The sequence below is a fragment of the Lissotriton helveticus genome, chromosome 7 (genome assembly GCF_964261635.1).
Source record: "Lissotriton helveticus chromosome 7, aLisHel1.1, whole genome shotgun sequence".
NCBI lineage: Eukaryota > Metazoa > Chordata > Amphibia > Caudata > Salamandridae > Lissotriton > Lissotriton helveticus.
Window position 1 is genome coordinate 1,522,787,275 of NC_136068.1, and position 18,862 is coordinate 1,522,806,136.

At 46.2% G+C, this 18,862-nt stretch overlaps 1 long non-coding RNA gene across 1 annotated transcript in view; it reads left to right on the plus strand.

Moving 5' to 3' along the window:
• LOC144767518 (uncharacterized) overlaps positions 1-5,580 on the plus strand; it is a 381,370-nt gene extending 375,790 nt beyond the window's left edge. Inside the window, exon 3 of the long non-coding RNA XR_013598240.1 lies at positions 5,522-5,580. This is a non-coding gene — a long non-coding RNA (uncharacterized LOC144767518). The remainder of the gene's footprint in view (positions 1-5,521) is intronic.
• The last annotated feature ends 13,282 nt before the right edge of the window (positions 5,581-18,862 follow it).

Below are 18,862 nucleotides of genomic sequence, written 5' to 3' on the forward strand. Positions count from 1 at the left end.
CAAGAACTGCATTTAGGGAATCGCAAATTGCAATTCCCTAACTGCATTAACAATTTAGGTAATCGCAAATAGTTGCGATTACCATATTGCAAAATCAAAACGTTTGATACATCGCAAAATGCAATTTTGCAATCGCAAACGTGCCGATTCTGCAAATTGGGCAATTCGCGATTGCAAAAAGCGTTGATACATCTGGGCGCAAATTTGTATGCAATTCATCCCGACCTAAGTTCAAAGATTGGCAAGAACAGAAACAACAAGTGGATACATATTCTTGATTCTGACATATAGATACTGCAGAGCTACAGGTAGATTTACACTCTGTAAATGTAATCTTCTTGTTAAATTGATTCTTTCCAATCCTGATGCCATGGCATCAATCGTATTCTTTTCTTTGGTGACTAATTTAATAAACCCAGGTAATGGCGGATTTGATCAAAAGTCACTAATATTCATCACAGTTAATAAAGTTGACGAAATGCATCCTATGGATTTGGATAGTCATCCTCACTATGGATATGCGTTAGTATGAGTGATTTTGAAGTGCCCAGAGATGCCAGATATAGACACAGAATGTAATTAAGATGCATAATCTTTGATTAACCAACTTGATTAATAATACACGAAACGTGTTGAGCAACATTCAACCACTATCCCAGGATAGGCTGGAAAGCCATGTGTCAATGAAAGCATCGTTGTAGCTGATACAACAGCTAGGAGTGATTTCATTGTCTGGGAATAGTATCTTGATTCCAAGTTTCTCATACCATGAGTTGGAATTATTTTAAGGTTTCATACTGCTTGTTGTTCCCCTTTTTTTCAAACTCCTATATAGTTGTATTGTAAAGTCTTTTTAATGATCAAATTCCAGTTTGCTCCTTTCCCTGGCTATATGACTGCTGATTTTTTACTATTCACTTCAAATCTATTGTTTTGAATGTATAGGTGAAAAGCTAGTAGTGAACTTTGTAAGCTAAACATTGTCTCATCAAGAATGATGGTTTCCCCTGCATATTGCAGTATGTTTATTTTTACAGGTCCTAGTTTACGCTGAAAAGTTCCAAATTTTGATCATTCTGAACCCATATCTCAAGCAAATACGCTGAATAGCAAAGATGCAAGGACGCAACCCTGTTTTAACCCTCTATTGGAATATATTCTACAGGACAGAACTTTGTCCTAGCCTGAATGTCTCTTTTTAGTGGGGCTAGATTGCCTCAATTAAACAACTCTTGCCATAACAACCTCCTGTCGACCCCTGCCCATGTCTTCATGCACTGAATTGAAATCGACAAAACAAACAAATATGTTTGATTGGTTGAAATGAATAACTTTATGCACCAGCTTCACAAGGGAAGTGATGGTATCTGAGGTTTCTCACCCTGGAAGAAATCCAGTTTGAAAGAGTGTGAATAGATACCGCCTCCCGCTGCAGCTCCTCCAGCGCTTGTGCCCTGCACCCTTGGTTCCACTGCCCAATCCTGGGCACTGTTTTTCCTCGCCCACTGCTCGCTGCTCCCACCGCTGCTGCCCCTGTGGCCCTGCCCCCCGGAGCCCATTCGCCAACCTCTGCTTCCGCCTCCCGCCTCCGAGCTGCTCCTCCCTCCCAGATCCCCTTTAACTGGCGGCACCGCACGGTGAGGAGAGCGACCCTTGACCTTGCCAGGTAGGTCGCCCCCCCCCCCGCGATGCAGCTCCTCCAGCGCTTGTGCCCTGCACCCTTGGTTCCACTGCCCATTCCTGGGCACCGTATTTCCACGCCCACTGCTCGCTGTTCCCGCCGCTGCTGCCCCTGCGGCCCATTCGCCAACCCCTGCCTCCCGCCTCCCAGCTGCTCCTCCCTCCCAGATCCCCATTTAAATGGTGGCAGCTGCGCGGCCGCGCAGCAGGCGCACTGCTGGCACGCCGAACGAGCGCCTAAGGCAAGCATGTCTGCGCCCGTCCGTGCCTGGACCGCTCCCAGCGCCAGAACCCCTGGACCCCGCGAACGCCATGACACCAGACTCCACTACTATGCCAGCAGCCTCCACACACTCAACACCTGCGGCCAGGCCACCCCGAAACGGACCCACGGACCCTTCTCCTGCCGCACCTGCAGCTTCACCTGCGACAGAACCTCCAAACCTCCAAGTACTGGACCCAACTACCTGCGCTGCATACCTGCTCCGCACGCAAACTCCCCCGTCGAGCTCTGGGATCTGCTCGACACCTCCGCCCCAGACGTGGCCTCCCTGACCGAGACCTGGTGGAATGACTCCTCGGTGCCCGACATCGCCATAGCCAACCCGGACGGCTACAAGGTCACCCGCAGGGATCGTGGCAACGGAACCGGAGGAGGAATAGCCATCGTCCACAAATCCACCATCAAAGTCGCCACCCACGCAGACGACACCCTCAACACCGCCGAACACCTACACTTCCGGATCCACACCAACCCAACAACACCCTCAGAGGAACAATCGTCTACAGACCCCCCGGCCCCGGTTCAGTGACTCCATCGCCGACCTCGCCAGCACCCACGCACTCGCCTCCACAGACTACATAATCCTCGGGGACCTGAACATCCACCTCGAGAACAACAACAACACCAACTCTGCCACCCTGATCGACAACCTTGCCAACCTCGGCCTCAGACAGCTCGTCACCGCACCCACCCACGCCACCGGCCACACGCTGGACCCCATCTTCTCCACAGACACCCACGTCGCCTTCGACCACACCACTGAACTCCACTGGACCGACCACCGCTGCATCCATTTCACCTTCCAGAAACCAACCACGCACCACCACACCCACCAGCTGCCTCACCGCTGCTGGAGCAAAGTCACCGAAGACCGGCTGATCACCACCCTTGCCCAGAACCCACCCACCGTACCCAGACGCCGCAGCCCGCAACCTCAGACAGTGGATCGGCAACTGCATCAACACCCTCGCCCCGCTCAAGAAACCCTACAACAACCACGCTAGCAAGAGAGCCACCTGGTTTACCGATGAGCTCCAGACCTCCAAACGCGCATGCCGGAATCTGAAGAAAATATGGCTCCACGAACGCACAAGGGCAACCACGCAGCCCACAAGGACGCCACCCGCAGACATCACCACCTCATCAGATTAGCCAAGACCGCTTGGTTAACAACGCACACCACAGCAAAGAGCTCTTCAGAATCGTAAAGGAACTCTCCAACCCCAGAGCCAACGCCAACGACATCCCGCCCTCACAAGAACTGTGCGACTCACTAGCCATTTTCTTACTCCACAAGATCGCTGACATCCACAACAGCTTCAACACCACGACCGCCCCAACTACTCCAGACTCCACCTCCCCTGCGAACACCACCAGCGCCATCTGCCTGACCTCCTGGTCCAATGTCAACGACGACGAGACACGCAAGGTCATGAACTCCAACCACTCAGGATCTCCATCAGACCAATGCCCACACCACGTATTCAACAAAGCAGAAGCAGCCATTGCACCGCAACTGCGGAAGGTCATCAACATCTCCTTCGAAACAGCGACATTCCCAGAAAGCTGGAAGCACGCCGAAATTAACGCCCTCCTCAAGAAGCCCAAGGCGAACTTCAGGCCCATCTCCCTGCTCCCGTTCCCGGCAAAGGTCATCGAGAAAATCGTCAACAGACAATTGACCCGCCACTTGGAAGACAGCAAAATCTTGGACCCGCCCCAGTCCGGATTCAGACAAAACCACAGCACCGAGACAGCCCTCATCGCAGCCACAGATGACATCAGGCGCCAAATAGACAACGGCGAAACATCAGCCCTCATCCTCCTGGACCTGTCGGCCGCCTTTGACACGGTCTGCCATCGCACTCTAAAGACACGCCTCCTAGAAGCCGGAATCCAAGAGAAGGCATTTGACTGAACCACATCCTTCCTCTCCGGCAGAACCCAGAGCGTCTGCCTCCCACCCTTCCAATCCGAAGCCACCGACATCATCTGCAGCGTCCCCCAGGGCTCAGCCTGACGCTGTTCAACATCTACATGGCCCCCCTCGCATAAGTGGCCCACCATCACAACCTCAACATAATCTCCTACGCCGACGACACCCAGCTCATCCTCTCCCTCACCAAAGACCCACACACCGCCAAAACCAACCTCCATGAGGGAATGAAGGCCATCGCCCACTGGATGAGGAGCAGCCGTCTGAAGCTGAACTCGGACAAGACGGAGGTACTCATCCTCGGACCCACCCCCTCAACCTGTGACGACTCCTGGTTGCCGACCACACTGGGAACAGCACCAACACCCACCAACCATGAACGGAACCTAGGATTCATTCTTGACTCCTCCCTCACCATGTCTAAGCAGGTCAACCCCATCTCCTCCTCCTGCTACAACACCCTCCGCATGCTCCGCAGGATCTACAAGTGGATCCCGACCGAAACAAGAAGAACAGTGACACACGCCCTCGTCAGCAGCAAACTGGTCTATGGCAACGCACTTTGCGCAGGAATCCCAGCCAAACACCTACGACAACTACAACGCATCCAAAACGCCTCCGCCCGACTGATCATCAACGTCCCACGCCGCAGCCACATCATCCCCCACCTGAGAGACCTGCACTGGCTCCCCGTCGACAAGAGGATCACCTGCAACCTCCTCACAGTAGAAACCCAATGCATTTCGGGGCTTGAGCCCCTTCGTCAAGGGTCTGTTTGTAAAGAAAGAAAAAGAAGAAGAAAGGAAACTTTAGTTACTTTTGGTGCTTTTGAAGGATTCAATGTTTAATAGCTCTTGTAGCTAGTGATGTTTAACAACTTTCTTACCTACAAACAGACCCCTGACGAAGGGGCTCAAGCCCCGAAATGCATTGGGTTTCTACTGTATTTTTTAAAAACTATGTTTTGAACACACATTGATGTGATGCAAATGTGACTGTTTATATTGAAAATAACCTTCAACATATGTACCAACATTGTGAAATTGTGATGATTTAACTTGATACTTTGATAAAATTGCATTGAAATGGATAATAGTTATATTTGAATTTTTGTAGTGTGTGGTGGAGTCCTGGCGACCCATTTGGGGCCAGGCCAGATACAACTAGTTACACAAATGAGCAGGCACCAATCTAACACAGCACACGTATCGTACAAACATATAAAAAAAGGCTAATTGAGTGCAATACCCGTATACATTCATTGACATGTATATTTGCCTATTCAATTTCCTTATACTTTTAATTTACCTACCAATGTCATTCCTCTCCCTTTTCGAGTTAGCAGAACACCCCCCTTTTGCTCTGGAGATTAGATTTTAATGCCTCCTTCTTATCATTAGGAGTCAACTATGCCGGAACCTATACAATTAGATCCCACTGACAACATATATGTCGCTGTTAATATTCATAGGATACCTCAATTAAGCACAGTTATACTGTATGTCTGGTTGTGATATTTGCTCGAGAAATTTTAACATTCCATCAATTTCTATTTAGGTAGAACAAACCAGTATATTCACTATTATTTTCAACCTCTTTAAACATTTCAATTTACTTTTCAGAGTGATGAGCTGTGAGGCACGATTACTCTCTATTCTCCAATCAAATCGGGGTGACTTCATCAGATGAAATATGGATAAGGAAATAAAGGTATAGGCTAGAACTGCCCATCTGAATGTATAATGGTGATGTGTGCCAGTGGGTGCTATGGGAGCACCCTCCTATTCAGAGCCCTTTAAATGTGGGAGCGCAAACATTTTAATAACTGTAGCATCACTCAATCAGTTGTTTGAAAATGTTGATGATGCAGTAGGTGTCATCACTGTCCCTATGGGCATCTTCAGGAAGGTCATAGTGTAAATTTTCTGTGATATCTCAGGTTATTATAAAAGTAATGCTTTCTGACTTACACATTATCAAAGCAAGGAAATGCTTCATTTCATTGATCACTAGGTGTTTAATCCTAGGAACTGGATATATAAGCATTAAGAATTATTAATGAACTGCTTTTATTATTTGTCAGTGATACATTCAGTTTCAATGCTTGCAAGAATTCTCTTCCCAGGCTACAATTTTACAGTCCCATTGTATTGCAATACAAATGTCCAACCCCATTTGTGCTGTCCTTTCTACATAAAGCGAGCAGTGGTGGTCAAGATTTAAGGTAACCTGGAAGGAAGACACGACAATTGGACCAAGTTTCCTGTCAGTATATTGTATTAGAACATTGGAATGCTGGGAGCTCCACTGAAAATAATGGAATGCTCCGAGCTTCTACTGGCCAGGGGATTTCAACCGCCTCGTACTCCGTGAGGCCTTTATTTCTTCTTCCGAGCAGAGTTCTTCATAGGTCCACAAGTGTACTGTTTTGGTAGGGTCAGAGACCCAATACTTATACCCAATTGTGCCTTTGTAGTGGAGGAGACTTCTTTGAAGTGCACATAGGTCCTTTCTTCCTAGCACTGGCTCCATACTAACAATAGGGGGTAATCAGCTCTTTGTGTGGGAACAGGACACTGCCTAATCAGGTATGTCAGCTCCCCCTTCTCTTCCTGTCCAGGATGAGAGATCAGAATGCAGAAAAGTGTTCTGTGACACCTACCTTTCCTGTGTTTTTGGCTGTCTAGAGGCAATTCACAAAGTGTAGCTGTCACCCACCCCTGAAGTGTATTGGAGACAGGCTGCAGGCACACAAAGCAGTTAGAGCAAAGAAATGTCCACTTTCTAAAAGTGGAATTTCTAAACTAGTAATATTTAAATTCAAATTTACCAGTAGAGAGGATAGATCATTACCATTTCAAAGATATAAAACATGATGCAGCTACTCCTTTCTATCAGGAATTACAGTTCAAAAGTGTATTAAGGAATTCCAAACGTTAACCTATGAGAGGAGTAGGCTTCACAGTAGTGAAAAGGAATTTGGGTGTGTGTCACTACCAGGACATGCAGACCTTAAACGTACACAGGAGGTACTCCTTCATCATTGCTTTGTGCAGTAATTTACACCTTAAGTGGGGTGGGTATGCCCAAACATTGCTTGTTCCCATGCTCACTTCACCACCGGGTTCAAGCTAGCCTGTCTGTTGAGGGGGGATACTCTGAAACCGGTCCCAGGATACTTGCTTTCTGGTCCAGGGAGGACATGGCTGGCTGTTCAGGCTGGACTGTTCCCACAGGAGCAGGGTCAAGACTGTGGGTGAATATTTGATTTGTTCAGCATTCTGTCCATCATTTGTGCTGTAATGTTTAGGGGAGAAGCAAATGCACTTTAGCATTGGTCAGCAGTGGTAAAGTGCTTAAAGTCCTAATGCCACCGAAAAGAGCCAGCAAAAACAGGAGGTAAGCAGGCTAAAAGTTTGAGGGATGACCATCCCAAAGATGACAGGTCAAACAGTACCTTAACCCCCTTCTTTCTCATCTCAAACTTGCTTACAGGTCTAAGGAAAGAGAAAGCAACAGTGATTGGGATAATACCAGTTTGGCACCACTTCACATTGTTTATTCTTCTTTGACAGGTGATAAGTTGCCCAGAATGGGTGTTCTGAAACTTCCTTCTTTCCTGGGGTATCAGTGTCTGTCACAGGAAGTTCTTGAATGTCTCTGCTTGTTCATCGTAAGTTTGAGCAGCTGGGTCACAGAACAAGGGGGGTGTCCAGTGAAGTTGTGTTGAAGTTTCAGGTTCTGGAAAAGCAAACTACATTAAAATCTTAGTCCTGTCACTACGCTTCTTTAAAAAAATAGTGTGACAGCAACAGGCTAATTAATATTTAAGAGCACATCATGCAGGTTCTTTCACGTTGTGCTTACAGAAGCCACTATTATTATTATTTAGGCTGCTACTAGGGCATATAGAGAACCTTTGGAGGGCAATCCTTTCCACATTTGAGAAGCACTATCATATTTAACAGGTGACTGTCCGTGCCTCTAGTTTGGATCATGTTGCTATTAAGTAAATACGCATAACTAAATTTACAGGTGTTCTGCAATTTTACGTCTCTGTTAGCTGTGTTTGGGTCTGCCACGCTAAGTATTTTTTGCTTTTATGTTCTACATGGTTTTAGGACCGGAATGAGGAATGGGACTATGAGGGAATGACTAAATTACTTACAGCTGTTCCACTACTCTAAGTCCATTATTCTTTTTCTAGTCATAGTTTCATTTCGTCTTGGTTGTTCTTAGCCTGGCCAACTGGAAAGGTGAGGCATGGGTAAAATGTACAAGATCCAAATATAATTATCTGGGAGGGTCTAAATGTGTATCAAGAAGGCAATTGGACAAGAGTCTACCTGTCTGTGGGTGGCACACTCACCTCCATAGTGTAAAGGCTGGAACGAGGAATAGTGGACTCAAAGTAACGGAATTACCATAAGTAATTTAGTCATTGGTCTTGCCGGGCTGTGCTGTCCTTTCTGCTCTAAAATGGATCCAGATACATATTGGAGTTAATTACATGCATTTTACTGGATGAACCCATTTTATCTCCTCAACAAAATGAAGCACATTCATGTGTCTCAAGAGGCAGTCGCAAAACGGCAGACTGCATTGTCAGGAGGGCTCCTGCTTGCAAAGACCTCCTTTAAAGGGCCAAATTGCATATTCTTGTAGTGAGAGTATATCTCCCAGTATGTTTTTAGGTCGAGCTGGAGAACAATGCGAAGCATTGTCCAGCTCGACAACTAATGTTGCCCGTCTCCAGGGAATCTGAGACAGGGGTCGGGGGCACGCGCGGCAATTGGTTTTTGTGGACACGCACGTCCAGGCCGGCGCCGTGCCCATCCCCTGCCTCAGATTCCCTGAGGTCCGCAAACACAGCCACACTCACGCATGCGCACATACACAGCCACAGGCACACACACACACACTGCATACACACACGCACCCCCCTTAAACAGACACACGCGCACACAGTCAGACACACGCACAGACACCCTGAAACACACACAGACACACGCGCGAACACCCCCCCCCGTTTCCCCCACTCACCGGGCTCTTTCCGCGTGTCCCTCGGCAGCCAGCGTTCAACGTGCAGTGTTTTGGGACGTTCTCCCAGCAGTTCCTTCCTGTTTCTTTGCAGGCCCCACCCACGTCCCAACAAAGGCTGCCTGACTTCCGCTAGCACTCCGTGGCATCTCATTCCTTTATGTGTGTATTGGCTCTCCTTAACCATGCCGAAGTCTCATCTATTTTGCTCAATATCCATGAATCCATGCATTTTCATGCCCTGTACAGGTGAGCTTCTGAAAGGGCAGTAGTCTTAAGCATATGTATTCATTGTTTGCCTAGCCCAAAACTCTACCTCCGTGCACACCGCGCTAAATATGTAACGTGGTGGCTGCGATTTTGTTTTCTGATGCGCAGCTACCAAAAATAACTTTAGAAATATTAATGTCATACTTTTTAACAGTGCGGCATACTGCGCTTTCACTTTCTCTTTCTCTGTATCGGAAGTGCTGTGTGCCTTCCAGCACTGCTGCTTCCCAGGACTCAGATGACACCCCCTGACCCTGCACCCACTACTCGGCAGCAGAAGCCAGAAACAGCGATGCCACAGTCGGGTATTTATTTCAAGTCGTATGGTGAGGTAAACCCGAAATAAACGTTATTAGTTGATAGCTGACTTAGAATGAGACATGCTCGCGTTTGGAAATCAATTAGAAACACTTTCTTTTTTGGAAGCAGAAAGAAGGCAGCTGTATTTTTGTTTTAGGGATGCTTCCGTGTAACATTTTAGTGTCAATGTGACACTTTATCTCGAACAGAAAGTAACTGTATATCTGTTCAATGAAATCCGCTTCAGAAATGACCCCTTTTGTTAAGTTTCATAGTCTGGTCTCAACAGCGTCACTCGAGAATATGTTATGAAAGATCTCCAGCTTAATTCCACCGTCTGCCTCCCTCTCACAATCGGAACAACAGAGTGCGCATCTGTAATTTAGTTCAGATTATAGGAATCTGAGTGGCATGCTACCCTTGCACGAAGAGGCGGCTGATAGCTCCCAACAAGCCCACTTAACTTGTGGGCAACATAACGAGCACAGCTCACCACACACACTGCGTGCCTCAATCACTGGCGTTTGACTCAACAGTGAAAATGCATTCTGGGATTTGCAGTTTCGCTTATGTGGCCTGTTGGCTAAAGAGACGCAGCTCACTGAAGGAGTTCTGCATTTCAGGCTCTTCAGTTTAAGGCCAAAGAAAGAGCTGGGAGGTTGCAAGATGCGAAAAGCATAATGCAGAATAAATTCTGTGCTGCACTCTTGCCATCTGCACCAGTCCGAGACTCCGTTACCTGCCCGGCCTGGTTCTGACTCCGGCAAGCCACCGCGTCTTGCAGTCTTCACAGCAGGGCTTTACTGTCTCAGTGGTCACAAGCAGTAGATATCTCTCCGTTTTATCCCGCTTTTTTCTTTCCACTCTCCTCGCTCTCTGCTTCTTGTCCCCACATTTTGATATCCTCTGCCTAAGTCATGCTTCCCTCCACCCCCCCTTTTCCTTCCGAGAATGAGTCTCTTCCATGGACCCCCACAGAGACTGACTCTCGCCCAAAAAGCACCTCTTGAAAAAAATAAGATAGAGTGAAATCACATTTTGGGTCATGTGAAGGATGGAAGGCCTCTGCCGGATTACTGTCACCTCATGTGCATGATTTATGAAAGTCTTAAATCCACCAAGAAGGTTGTTTATTGCACTCTGCTGCAGTAAGTGTTGAGTCCTGGGGCATACAAAGAGACGGCTGATAGCTCCCAACAAGCCCACTTAACTTGTGGGCAACATAACGAGCACAGCTCACCACACACACAGCGTGCCTCCATCACTGGCGTTTGACTCAACAGTGAAAATGCATTCTGGGCTTTAGATGAATACCTGTTGTGTACAATATCATTATTTGCAGGGTGTTTTGCATCAGCCCATTGCTTATAGTTTATTGGGGTTCTAGTCACTCACACACACTGCCCCCTCACACACTGCCCCCTCACACACTGCCCCCTCACACACTGCCCCCTCACACACACTGCCCCCTCACACACACTGCCCCCTCACACACACTGCCCCCTCACACACACTGCCCCTCACACACACGGCCCCCTCACACACAATGCCCCCTCACACACACTGCCCACCAACACACTGCCCCCTCACACACACTGCCCCCACACACATTTTCCCTTCTCACACACAGCCCCCTCACACACTGCCCCCTCACACACACTGCCCCCTCACACACACTGCCCCCTCACACACACTGCCCCCTCACACACTGCCCCCTCACACACTGCCCACTCACACACTGCCCCCTCACACACACAACCCCCATACACACAAACACACAAACACACACACGCAACACCACACACACAATCCCACACACACAACCCCACACACACACACAACCCCACACACATACCCACACACACACATACCCACACACACATACCTACACACACACAACCCCACACACAACCCCATACCCACACACAAACCCACACACACAAACCCACCCACACAACCCCACCCACCCACACAAAACCCCCCCACCCACAACCCCCACCCCCCCCCCCCCCACACACACACACACAACCACACACCAGGATAGCAAACATAGCATAGCAAAACAAAACAAAACATAGCATAGCATCACATAACAGAACATGGCATAAGAAAGCATTGAATAACAAAACATAGCATAGCAAAACAAGGCATAGCATAATAAAACACAACAAAACACAGCATAGCAAAGCACAGCAAAACATAGCATAACAAAACACAGCACAGCATACCCCAACAAAACAAAGCATAGTATAACAAAACATAGCATAGCATAACAAAACCTAGCATAGCATAACAAAGCATAGCATAGCATAACAAAACAAAGCATAGGATAGCAAAACAAAACATAGCTTAGCATACAGCATCACACAGCACCACCACAGCATCACTCAGGGGCCCCACAACATCACTATGCGCTACCACAGCATCACTTGAACACCACAGCATCACTCGTTCACCTCCACAACGTCACTCAGCGCCACCACAGCATCAATCTGTACAACCATTCAACAACAACTGGTTCAAATATGTTCTCTCGGAGGAGGAGCCTAGCTTCTGAACATGATGGCCGCCTAATCCTTCGGCTCCGCCGACCCTTCCGCTTTCCTCCCGTCCCGGGACTTCTCCTGGCATCCATCCTGCTCCCGAGTTCGATTTTCGGGTCCGGGAGGACGCCCCGACTCCGTTGATGTGTCATGTTCTGCGCTCCCTGCCGTTGAAGAGCTGGGACGCTCTCGCCTCCTCCCGGACGCTGCCCGGCGCTGAGGGGTCTTTGTTCTCCGGCTCTGGCTGCCTTCACCCCTGATCATAGCGGCCGCAGTGGACGTGGTCGGGCCGGCCGGCGGCTCGCAGTGGCTGACTTGGTTGATTACGTTCTGCCCGCTCTCCGCATCTTTAAGTAGCCGGCATACCGGCTGTGAGCGCATCATTGTTTCCCCGCCCGGACCTGTCGGTGCCTTTGTTCTCTTCCTAGCTCGCTCCGTGATGGGGTGGGCGCCATCTTAAAGTCCGAGCAACTGGACCTTCTTTTCACGATCCTGGTCACAACCATTAACATGGCAGCGACATTCGTTACGTTTCCCCCGGCATTGTGCAGCGGAGTCTGCGCTCCCTTGGTGCCCCCGGCCAGGGGGTGCTCCTGCGTTCACCGGCATGGTACTCAGCTATTCGACGGTACTGTGGAGGACCAGTATTGTGGACTGCAACGGCGTTCTGGGCCAAATGTGCAGGGATCTGCCACATCCTCCCCGCCTAGGGCACCGGTGCGGATTGCAGATATTCTGGGAGCCCTGGGTCTTCTTCACTCTGCGGCGACGCCTATGACCTAGGGCTCCGTCTGGATGCTGTTCTCTCTGCTGTGCCCTTATGTGACCGAGCACCTACACGACTGCGGAACGATGAACCATATCCTGTGTCCGCGTTTTGTGGACGGCCCGCCCGGGAGTGCCCGGGGGTGCTGGAGGTCTGTGCTCCTGATGTTCCCGCAACGCTGTTTCTGGCGAAGGTGCAGAGGTCTGATGTATGCGTGTTGGTTCACGATTTGGAGTCTCGCCCTCAGACGCCATGTTCGAATACTCCTTTGTGGATTATTGTTGTTTTGCAACTGCTGCTCCTGCTCTGGCCGGGTGGACTGCTACGGGGCGATGATCACCCTTATGTCGCTGTCGCACACAGGTCGTTGGATTGGACGGACTTTGATGGAAGGCGCTGTGCTATGCTGGGGTCATATTGCTGCTTTGTTTTGTTCGGGACGGCTACTGTTCTGCTGGACTACGTCGTTATTCCTGATCGCAGAGGACAGGGCTGATTCCCCCTGTCTATGACTGTGGTAGCGTATACTCCTTGGGTGGCTAGGGGTGAACGAGACTTTGAAGTCAGACTTTGTTGCTGTACCGGGTGGCGGGGGGGGGGGTAGGGGATGTCTCCTTTCCCGTCGGATCTACTGTTGATTGTTACGCAGGGAGGTGGGTGGTGAGCCGGGGATAATCTATGTTTATTTTGTCTCGGTGGCGGGGTCTGGAGATGGGTGGCCCGACTATTACCTGCTGGGTGCGGGTTTGTCTCTCTCCTCCTCCTCTCTTTATATCTTTATAATTCCCTTCTGTGGGGCAGTTCCGGGGCGACAGGCACGCTGTTAGTGGGTTGGCCATAGTCATTACAGGAGTGCTGGGTGGTGGGTGTGGGGGGGTTTGTTTTTTTAGTTTGTTTTGTTATATGGTCACTATTGCTCTTTTCCGTCTTTGGGAGGGTTCTTTCCTCTTTGTAGGGTTGGCTGCTTCTGGGTTTCGTACCGTTTTATTTTCCTGTATTTCGAGGACTCATAGTTTTCGCTTTTGGGGGTGGGCTTCCTGGGAATGTTAGCTGAACTGTTGTTAGTACGTAACGTTGCTTAATATCCGATTTTATTGTTGCTGTTGCTGTGTACATATGTTTGCTGTCTTTACGGCCTACTTTCGACTGTGCATGGGGTAAGCCCCTCTTGTTGCGTCTCTTTTGTATCCCCTTTTAGTAAGGTGTGTATTTAGTCCTGCTGCAGCCCCCTCGCTTCATCTACTTTAAAACGAAAACCTCTTCTTTTGTTTTGCGCGCCCCGTAGTCACTTCTGTCGGACTTCGTTATATGCTGATTGTATGTGGTTATACTGTTATCCTGCTTTCCTCTCTTTGCGGCCGGCCGTGATGGTTGTGGGCTTGCGCATGTATCTCCTGTTTTTATCTCAATAAAGGTTTTCAAAACAAAACAAAAAAAAATATGTTCTCTCAATGTTTCAAGCTTTATTACAAATGTCACAAAAAGATGTTAAAAATTCCCTTCTGTTCTTGGATTTTCGTCACAATAAAATACACTGAACATAATCTTCACAAATGTTATTTACAAAAGTTTAAGCTATTGCCATTATAAATTACAATAACTTTTAATTAAGTATTAATTATTTTTAAAAAATTAAGTCATTGTTATTTGTAATATCAGTACATGTAAGTCATATAAATACAACACATATTGCATTACAAATGCTATAGGTGTCACATTTGCAAAAGTTATAACTATTGGCATTGTAAATGACAAAGCTATTAATTTCGCTATTTTTAAAACCAACACATAAATAAAACATGTCTTTTACAATACCAATAGCTCAAACGTTCCTAATGCGAGACCTATTGCATTGCAAATGCTTGTTACCCTTTCTCTACACTTTTTACTTTTTAATGGTCATTTACTGTGTTTGGTATCAACCAATAGTGAGAATGTTGTCTTAAAATAGGCCAGAGCGTTGTCACCTTTTGACGACTTTGGACCCCCACTGAGTCACAGCTACAGTGCGTGAATTTCTGTCTAAGCCACTTCTACCATTTGAACCTCTAAAATATGCACAAAAAGGGGGCTACAGGCATACCTGAAACAAATAGACACATTATTAAATATTTTGTATTCACAATCAAAAAGGTAAGTAACAAAATAAATTGTAATTTTAATGGGAAGGTTGAAGCTTTTCAATGCTTTTCAGATAGATGTATTTCTAAAAGATGAAGCTATATCCTAGACTGTAGCACATGACATTGTCTTTTTAGGTCGAGCTTTCAAGACCTCTTGTATATACTTTAGTATGTACTTATTATAAATGGATATGTGTATGTACTTTGTGGTCTCTGGAGATCAGCCCTAGGACTTGTCTGCTTCCGCTTAGGGACTTTTTTTCTGTTCAACTGCCTCTAATTAACAGTCTTGATAATAAACGACCAGCAGAGGTCAGTAAAGTACCAGAATTGCTTTCTGCTGAGAGACTTTCTCTTTTTTATTTTTCTGGCAACTGCCTCTATTTAACTTTCTTGATAGAAAACGACCAGCAGAGGTCAGTAAAATACCAGAATCACTGTAGCATTCTCTAGATTCCAGTCCATATAAATTCTTCCACAAGCACCCGTAGACAATAAAAAAAAAAATCTTGTATTTTCAGTGATATGACCACCGAAGGCCCTGATTGTATATTAAAAATTGAGCTTTGGACTATACCATTTCCCGCTGAAAGGCAATATTTCTCTCCATGTGTTCCTATACCTTGCGTGTCATGCAGCTTGGTGCTTACTTTCCCTCCATGTTAAACAACAGTAGATGTTTCAGTACCCAGGGTAATGTGCTGCATAGCTAAATACATATAAGGTCCCAAAGGTGAGACCGATTGCATTGCAAATGCTTGTCATTTTTAGGTCCGGCATCAGCTGAGGTGTTTTTGATTTTACTAAAATAATGTAAATACTATACTTAGTTATAGGGAGGTTCAGTCAGCCAACTTAATCCGTAGGACTGTTATTGTATGATTCATATTTATCCTCTGCTCATTCATTCCAGAGGCATTCCATCAAAGATTACCTTGCCATTGTCTGTCTGGATTGCGGGTGCATGCTATGTTTTTTTCTGACATTTGAAGCAGTTTACAGCCAGGCGTGTTTTAGAAATGTAGGCCACATATGTGCCATTAATTTTAACACCTAGCTTGCAAGTTGAGCTAGCCCCAACTCTGAAAGGGTGGGGCAATTAGTTCTATACCTTTTCTAGAGACACACTCCAAAGATTCTTTTTCTCAGCATGAAAGTGTGAAGTGAAGTGTTGTGTAGTTCCTATAAACCGATATAGGATCTGCGCGTTTAGACAACATAGACTTTGGGATTGGTGTCCTGACTGATTCCGGACACCCCCACCGGGTATGTTTGCCTGTATACCAGCTAGCTCACAGTGCCACTAGAAACCCCTCTTACCAAGGAGAGAATAGTTCTTGGCAACTATCGAACATGACAACTCTGTCCCATCAGAGATCATGGAAACAGTGCAATACTTTTTGCTCAGTCACTCGTGCTCACTTTATCTCAGAGAAATACACAGAATAAATGGTGGGGACGTTTTCAATACGCATTTATTGAACCAGCATCATTCTAGTGTAAAATAGGTGTTCTGAAACAACCATTAGTCAGAAACAGATATAAACAATTATAAGCACCAACAGAGTAAAAGGTATGGTAGATTTCTACCATAGTGCAAAAACGATTGATACAGGCAGGTATAAAAATACATGACAATAAAATATGTACTTCTACTATGCAACCCTAACTAGATGTACCTAGCATGTATGTAGGTGTGTAGCCAAGAATCTCTCTAGGATAAAGTCAAGCCCGTTACCTGAAGTGAGAGACTGTGGGACCCCATCTTAGTCTCGAGATGGACACCTCGCGAGGGATGTCAGACCACTGCAAGCTGTAGAGTCTGCGTGCAGGAACTTTAGCGTCTTGTGTCAGTGTGTCAGCATGGAAGTCCTTTTGCTCCTCTCTCTGCCTCAGCAAAGATATGGTGTTTTCATACCCAAAGTGGTACCCTCAGGGGATCAACTTTGCTGTGTCATGTTGGACTTAGGATGATGGAAGGAATGACCATTAGACATAGTTATCATGCAGGAGCTGGTAGTCCTGCTGAGTTTCTAAGAATCCTCATGCATAATGAATGAGACTAGTTTTCAGGGAAAACCCCACGTCCTGTTAGCAGTACCGTAACTAGGTAAAAGGTCAGTTTCAAGAACATTTATGTCGTGAAATGGCAGGGGAAATATAGCTAAGAGGTTAGGTTGCTACCTGAGCCTATATTAGGGTGCCTATATGAAAAATAACAGAAGAAAATCGTTAATATGCAGTCAATTAGGCAATAACTTTCCTTGATACAAAATAATCCACGGACAACTATATAAGGTTAATTGATTTTTTATAAAACCAAAAATAACTGGACTTAGAGGCACCGCAACATGAGGGTATAGAAATACAACAGACTTAGCATGAAGCCAAATCTATGCATCCAATTTAACAGTGCATTATGAACAAGACTATTAGTTCAAGAAGCAGGATACAGAGATTCAAGAAGCATGAGTCCAAATTTCCCTGCATTGAGGGATGATGAGTAAAAAGCCTTACATCTATACCTACTCTAACGCTGAGATGGCATCCCTACATAAGCATTTTCCATGGAAAGGAAAGGTGTCAGTACGTGGAGTCTCCCAAAGAAGCCTCTCCACCATCAATGGGTCAAGTAGCGCAAAGCCACTTTCGTAAGAGTTCATTTTGAAATGCTCTCCGAAGGCAGGAAAGAAGTGGGCACATTCCCTAGTTCCAACAATCAGTTATCCACAAGTAAAATTCCCATAATGCAGAGCGTGCGCCTAATCCACAATGGGTACAGTCATATGAGTACTTTTCCACGACGTTCTCCATCTCTTGTAACAATTTGTCCTTGGTTCCTGTGCCTGATCCCATGTGAATCCATCTCAGGCTTTATCACCTCCAAGCCTAGCTACTAAAACCAAGACATTACTTTTCCTTAAAGAATGCTTCTCCACCTGCAATGCAAATGTGATAAAGAGCAGACATTACAGTGCACAAGAAAGTCAACTATTAATTCTAAAGCGAGAGTTGTCAGGGACATGCATTTCAGGCCTACTATTTCGACTAGCACAAGAACATGTCACTTTCAGCATTACAAATTGACATAACCCTATTGCATTTTAATTAACACATTTACCAAATTATAGAATTATCATTGTTAAACACATTCAGTATATGAGTGGCATTAACTTCACAATACAAGTTCTTCATGTTAATGTTATCTGCTACTTGCCTTCTTTTCCTACATTAATTTTCCATGCTACTTGTCAATAACCTAAAATATGTCATGACGTTACGTTAATACATTTCACAATTCTAACACCTCACATTAACATAATTGCATGTGCTCTATTCGTGATTATGATGCACCCCTACAAATGAAATAAGATTTCACCTTTTTAAAATCATCAGTGCCTCTGCAACAGACTGACCCTCTTCACATTGCATTGGCAAGATTTTAAACGTTTTGCTAAGAAACTGTTAACTTTTTTTTAATTTCAGGCAGCATATTAATTTTGTCTCCCCAGCCTCATAATTTATTTCCATATTCAGGTTCTCCAGCACCACAAGGTCATACGAATGGCAACAGCGCTATGCAAATATAATCACTCCACTTCAAATAAAAAAAATTCTTACTTTCAACGCCAAAAGCTCTAACTTTCACAAATGCGAGACCCATTGCGTTGCAAATGCTTGTTTACTCCTAATGCCTGCTCTGTTTTTGTAAGTGCAGACCCCTGCCAATTCAGTGTAAGCCATTAATTGCCCATACTGGTTTCTTTTTGCTACACTTGTGCTGCTCCGTGGTATTAACACAAGGACACCAACTTAATTTTCATCCTACAATTTCAATTTGTCTCATGTTTACCAAGTGATTTACATTTTCAATTTTGCTTTTTTGTGTATATATGCTTTATTAACCTGCTAATATGATTT